The sequence below is a fragment of the Pseudopipra pipra genome, chromosome 3 (assembly GCF_036250125.1).
Source record: "Pseudopipra pipra isolate bDixPip1 chromosome 3, bDixPip1.hap1, whole genome shotgun sequence".
Lineage (NCBI taxonomy): Eukaryota > Metazoa > Chordata > Aves > Passeriformes > Pipridae > Pseudopipra > Pseudopipra pipra.
In genome coordinates, this window is record NC_087551.1 from 57472476 (window position 1) to 57478539 (window position 6064).

Below are 6064 nucleotides of genomic sequence, written 5' to 3' on the forward strand. Positions count from 1 at the left end.
ATGATAATATGTAATTTTATCCCTAATACAGTTAAATCAGTCATTCACCAAATTAATTTGAATTACTTTTCCCCATGCAAGGCTTTGTCTACTTTAGGACAGTGTCCTTGCCAGACTTAATTCTAATGATTCTGTTTGTTAGAGAAATAATTACTTCAGGCTCCCAGCTTAGAGTCCTCAACATTATTTCTCATGTAAAAGCTCAAAGAATATTTATGAGCAAATTGCAGGTATAAATATACTGAAAGGTTGTGAACTTATGTGATACTGGCAAGCCCATCACAGTGAGGCACTCAGGTGGTGAGCTGCTCTTTGAAGGTGTCACAGACTGCAGCAAGTGCCACTTTCACCTTTTGCTGAAATAGTTACTGAATTCTGACTGACACCATGGGGAGATTTGCCATGCAAAATGACATGCTTTTTTGGTGTGAGATCATAGAAACATAGAATGGTGTGGGTTGGAAGGGATCTGTATGATCATCTAGTTCCAACTCCCCCATCATAGGTAGGGACACCTTCTACCACACCAGGTTGCTCAGAGCCCCATCCAACCAGGCCTTGAACACTTCCAGGGATGGGGCATCCACAACTTCTCTAGACAACCTGTGCCAGTGCCTCATCACCCTCACGGTAAAGAATTTCTTCCTTATATCTAATCTAAACCTACCCTCTTTCAGTTTGAAGCCATTCCCCCTTGTCCTGTCACTACAGGCCCTTGTAAAAAGTCTCTCTCCAGCTCTCTTGTAGGTCCCCTTTAGGTACTGCAAAGCTGCTACAAGGTCGCTCCAGAGCCTTCTCTTTCTTCTCTAGGCTGAACAACCCTAACTCTCTCACCCTGTCGTCATAGGAAAGGGGCTTCAGCCCTCTGATCGTCTTTGCTGCCCTTGTCTGAACTCACTCCAACAGGTTCATGCCCTTCTTATGTTGGGGATCCCAGAGCTGGATGCAGTACTCCAGGTGGGGTCTCATGAGAGCAGAGTAAAGGGGCAGAATCACCTCCCTCGACCTGCTGACCATGCTGCTTTTGCTGTGGTTGGCTTTCTGGGCTGCAAGTGCATGTTGCCAGGTCACATCAAGCTTTTCATTCTCCCACACCCCCGCGTCCTCCTCAGGGCTGCTCTCAATTCATTCTTCCCCCATCACGAATTTGTGCTTGGGATTGCCCTGAGCCATATGCGGGACCTTGCACTTGGCATTGTTGAACGTCAAGCCTGTAAGGTACCTCTGGAATTATGTTGTTTCATGCCTGCTTCTTTTTAGGTGGCAAAGACACGGTGCTTCTTTTAAAAGAGTGAGATCCCAGGGACTAAAAAAATTAGGAGTGACTGCACAGAAAAAGTAGAAAATCACAGTGTCATTAAGGTTGGAAAAAACCTCTAAGATCATCGAGTACAACCATTAACCCAGCACTGACAAGTCCGCCACTCAACCATGTCTCTAAGCACCACATCTACCCATATTTTGAACACTTCCAGAAACACCGACTGCAGCACTTCCCTGTGTAGCCAGTTCCAATGCTTGACTACCCTTTCAATGAAGAAATTTTTCCTAAATGCCTGAGCTGACCAGGTGTCTTTGAGACTAAACCATGCCATAATGTAGAGATGGCAAATTTTGTCCTGTCCCAAGACCAACAAGAGTCTGTTTCCTTTAGCCAGTGTCATGACAGTCAGCAAACCTTAACTTTCAGACACAAGCGAGCTGCAGTGCAGAAAGGAGGGCTGGCCTGCGAAGGGCTTGTGAGAAAATGCTGTAGTGGCCCCGGGAAAGAAGCAGAGGAGAAGGAGAGGGAGAGGGGGAGAGCGAGAGGGAAGAAGGGAGGGGAAGAGGAGAGGGAGGGAGAGTGTCTGCGTATCTCTGCCACGAGGACGAAGCAGCACTTTACTACAGGCACTCACCGCAGAGTGGAACTGCTTCCCGGGGTGCTGCTGCACGCCCGCCAGGACTCCCCGCCTCTTCCCACCGGGACTGTCTCCCAATCCCGCGCGCCCCCTGGCGGCGCCCGGCGGCACAGGAGCCGCGGGGGCGGAGCGGAACCGGCACCGGCGCCGGGCCCGGCGCTCCCCGAGAGCCGCAGGGCGGGGCAGGGATGGGCAGGGATGGGATGGGCAGGGCGGCGCAGGGCCGGGCCTCGCCGGGCGGGCGAGTCTGAAACGCAAGGGAAAGGCAGAACAAAGGCTGACAGATACCTTTCCGCTTTGGGCAATCGGCCTTTGAGAACTCGTCCCGGGCTGGGGCTTTCCCACGGCCGTGGGGGAGCGGGCAGAGTTTTTCGCTTCTCTGTGAGGTGTTAAACGGCACGGGGGGACCGGCCGGGAGGCTCCTGCTGCAGAGCCGACCCGCAGGGCCTGTGGCCGGGGGGAAGGAGCTCCCTCGCCTGCGGCACGATGGGCGTGGGCGGAGCCGCCCTCCTTGTAGCATCCACAGGGCTCCTGAGCGACTGCCGGCAAGCCCAGCTTCACCTTCCTCATCTGCCTAAAAGAAGGAATTAGCAGCAGCCAGGCAACACCTTAGGTTGCCTTCTTGCCTCAAGCAGCTTGGAAACTGCCTTTTCTGATTGCCACATACCACTCATATGAAACCTGGGACAGGCTCCCAGAAACACCTTGGATTTAAATCTAGGTCTTCCCCAGATGGGGACAGACAGATGGATTGGTGACCTCTGCCTAAGATGAGGAAGATGTCGTAGGCTTTCTGCATGGGAAGAGTTTCACTTGATTGAAGAAAACCCAGCAAGCCCACTGCAGCTGAACCTTGTCCTCAGAGGAGCAGTGGGCTGTGACCCCTCCTGCAGCTTTGTGGCATATCTTTTTTCGGGTGCTGAGCACACATACACACACATCTGTGGGGTCAGCTCCCAGCCAGCCCTATAATACTCCAAAGCTCAGTGACACCAAATAGCACAAAAATAAAAGAATGTTCATCAGGAAGGCCCTGAACCCTTCCTTCTTACTGGAAATCCTGATGCAAAGATCATGCTGTATCAATATTACATTCCTAGTAGGATGGTAGGATGTTCTCAGCTCAGTATGATTTGTAACTATCTCTTCACTGGTTTGCTTTTTCTTAGTCATCTATTTTGCCTAAAAGTTTTGTAAGCAGATTATGCACAACTTTATGAGTATACAGTGATAACCTAGTGACTAAAATACACAGAAGATTGCTGGGGCTAATGTGCTACTGGACTGTATTTTGGGATGCAGACTTGTGACGTGTCCCTGTTGGCCTGGCAACTCTCGGTGCCAAAGGGATGTAGCAGCCTCCATTAGACCTTGGAACAGGCTGATTTTTGGTCTTATTGAGCCATTTTGACTCTCTACTTTATTTCTTAGGGGTTTATACTGCTTCAAATTGCCACTTGTCACTTGAGTCCTCTTGTTAGGAGTTAATCTTGCCTGAACACCTTTACTCCTGTCTTTGCTTTTACTTCTCTTATGTGGTACAACTTTAGCTTCAGTATCCCCCACAGCTTATTTACCCCACAACTCCTCACTAAAGTTGCACCAAAGTCATGCAATCTTCCCTTGCAAACCTGGGCCTTGGCTTGCAGGCAGCTGAATCCCTGGGCTGTGAGGTTATGGGGGGCAGAAACATGCCTGGCCTGTGAGTGTGTGAGCTCAAATGGGGAGCTCAGGAGGACCAGCCCACTGCAGTAATAATATTCACACTCGGTCACAGTCAAAGCAAAGCCTAACAGTGAAATAAAGTGCTGATGTGATTCCAGTTCTCCTATGTTAATAACATGTGCCTCTTCACACTTTCTCTGCTTCACTTGCCTTCATAATGTGGCTGTCACCTGCTAAGAAAGGATTTGACTCATTTGAATGTATTTTGTATTAAAATGCTGATTTGTTTCTGTAGACAGATTGCCACACAAAGTAGAGCAAAATCCATTAGTATGAGAATACAAACATAGATGCTAAAGGTTATACTGTTTAATTTTATTATTGACACTTTATTGGCTGTAATGCATGTTCCTGGTTAAAGCAAACAGCATTAAGAGGCACAGCTGGGAGTCTTGCCTCCTTTCACACATAGCTACAGCTATATGGAGCCCCTAAATAGCTCATACAGCACATAGGCAAGTGTCTAACTGGGGGACCAATGGATAGGCCTAAGTGATCAAAACCTCCTTTTCTTTTCTTTTGCTGCAATAAACCTGTTTCCCACATTTCCATCCTCTGCGTGGTGCATGGATGAATGTTTCCTGAGTGCAGGGGAGAATGATTGGTGTGTGTGGTTGGTACCTGTCCCACATCAGGAACCAGCTGACATCCTCTTGGAAGGGGAAGTGATAAGTTGTGGAAAAATAGTTGAATTTTATTACCTTGTGATAGTAATTTAACAGGAATTAGAAGCTTCTACTCAGACCTACCAGCAAGCTTTTCTAGTATTCAGCTGGTGATATGAATTAGATTACTGTTAGACGTTTCTGCAGTTTCTACTACAATTTCTTTTTCTTATTTCATTATTTGACTATTGTCTACATTGTAAGTATTCCCACACAGCCTGTTTAGGATGTGTGAAGCAAGTGATATGAAATAAAACTGTTACATACTTGTGTTCTTTTTTATTTCTGTTTTCATGCATTTCTTTAAGACTCCTGAATCAGCATTTCTCTGAAATGGTAATGGAAATGCTAAAATAGCCTGGGATTTTTTTCAGAAAATAAGTAACAAAATATTTTATTTAGAAAATGTCCTAGTTATGTGTAAAAGGAAAGGATAAAAAGTACACCAAGATGTTAAGTGTTTGTTTAAAGTATGGGATTTTTATAGATATGTAATCACATAAACACTGAATTAATGCAAGGAGCAATAGAACTGTTGCCATTTCTGTCAGGTATTACCCCATCTAGTAGCGCTGAGTGCTCAGTGCTCAGACCTTACTATGGCTCCTTTTTAGAAAACCTACCAATAACAACAAGATGGCCAAGTAGCCAAGAGGGCCAAGACCTCAAGGGTAATTCTACGTGATGTACAAGGAGGAAGGGAATTTTCTTACTTGTGCACCCTTGTTCTCTTGGTCTCTTGTCAGCACTGTTCTCTTTTGAAAACTAAACAAAAATTAACCACTAGATGGCTCTATTCAGTAACAAAAGGCTGCACATACCTCCTTTTTCTGCTATAATCTGTATTATAGATGCAGTATTATTTTTGTAAGTTCAATTAGCCTTTTCATGGTCAAATTTATGTGGACAGGCCAAAGAGGCAGGACAACCCACCCTGATAAGATTATTGGCTATGTTAGCAATCTTGGTTATTCTGTTTATTAGTGGTTGGTCTACTACCCCAGACAAGGAGGAATGTAGGGTGCAGTGCCATGCAGAGTTTTGTCATAGCTCTTCACAAAACCAGCTTGAGCAAGACAGCTTGGTCAGCATGGATCCTGAACATGTAGGTCCTGAGCTGTCCTCTAGTGCTAGACAGAGCCTAATTCTAACAGAGGCCAAGGATGATATGTCCTGTCAGGACCATGGGGAGACACCCCTGACTCAGTCCGAGATGCCTCTAGAAGTCCCAGATATGGAGCACTGGTCAGACGATGGCTGTGCCAGCCATACTTCTGGGTGGCAGAGGAAGGGTAAGGCAAAAGTAGGACACCTCTGCTGCTTCCCACAAAGGAGAAGTCCTTGGATGCCAAAAGAAAGCTATGGTGGTTAATCTTGGCTAACAGCCAAATGCTCACCCAGCTGCTCACTCCCTCCTCCCTGCCCTCCTTCTCCTGTAGGACACAGGGAGAAAAGAGGATGAGAAAGATCATAGGCCAGGATAAAGGCAGAAACATTGCTTGCCAATTGCTGTTATGGGCAAGACAGGCTCCTTGGGGGAAATCGGTGTAATTTATTGCCAATTAAAATAGATTTAGGAAAAGAAGAACATTAAAGGAACACTCTTCCTCCCCACACTTCCAGGTTCAACCCAATTCCTTCAATCCAGACTCTTCTACCCACTCCAAGTGGTACAGGGTGGCATGGGCGGATATGGTGAGTATATAGTGATTTCTCTCTGCCAATCCTTCCTCCTCACACTTTCTCTGCTCCACTGTGAATTGCCCATGAACT

General features: G+C 46.7%; 1 long non-coding RNA gene across 1 annotated transcript; it reads left to right on the top strand.

Moving 5' to 3' along the window:
* The first annotated feature begins 470 nt into the window (after positions 1 to 470).
* LOC135411593 (uncharacterized) lies at positions 471 to 1553 on the top strand. The gene is made up of 2 exons (XR_010429220.1): positions 471 to 630; positions 1261 to 1553. It is a non-coding gene; the product is annotated as an uncharacterized LOC135411593 (long non-coding RNA).
* Positions 1554 to 6064: the final 4511 nt, after the last annotated feature.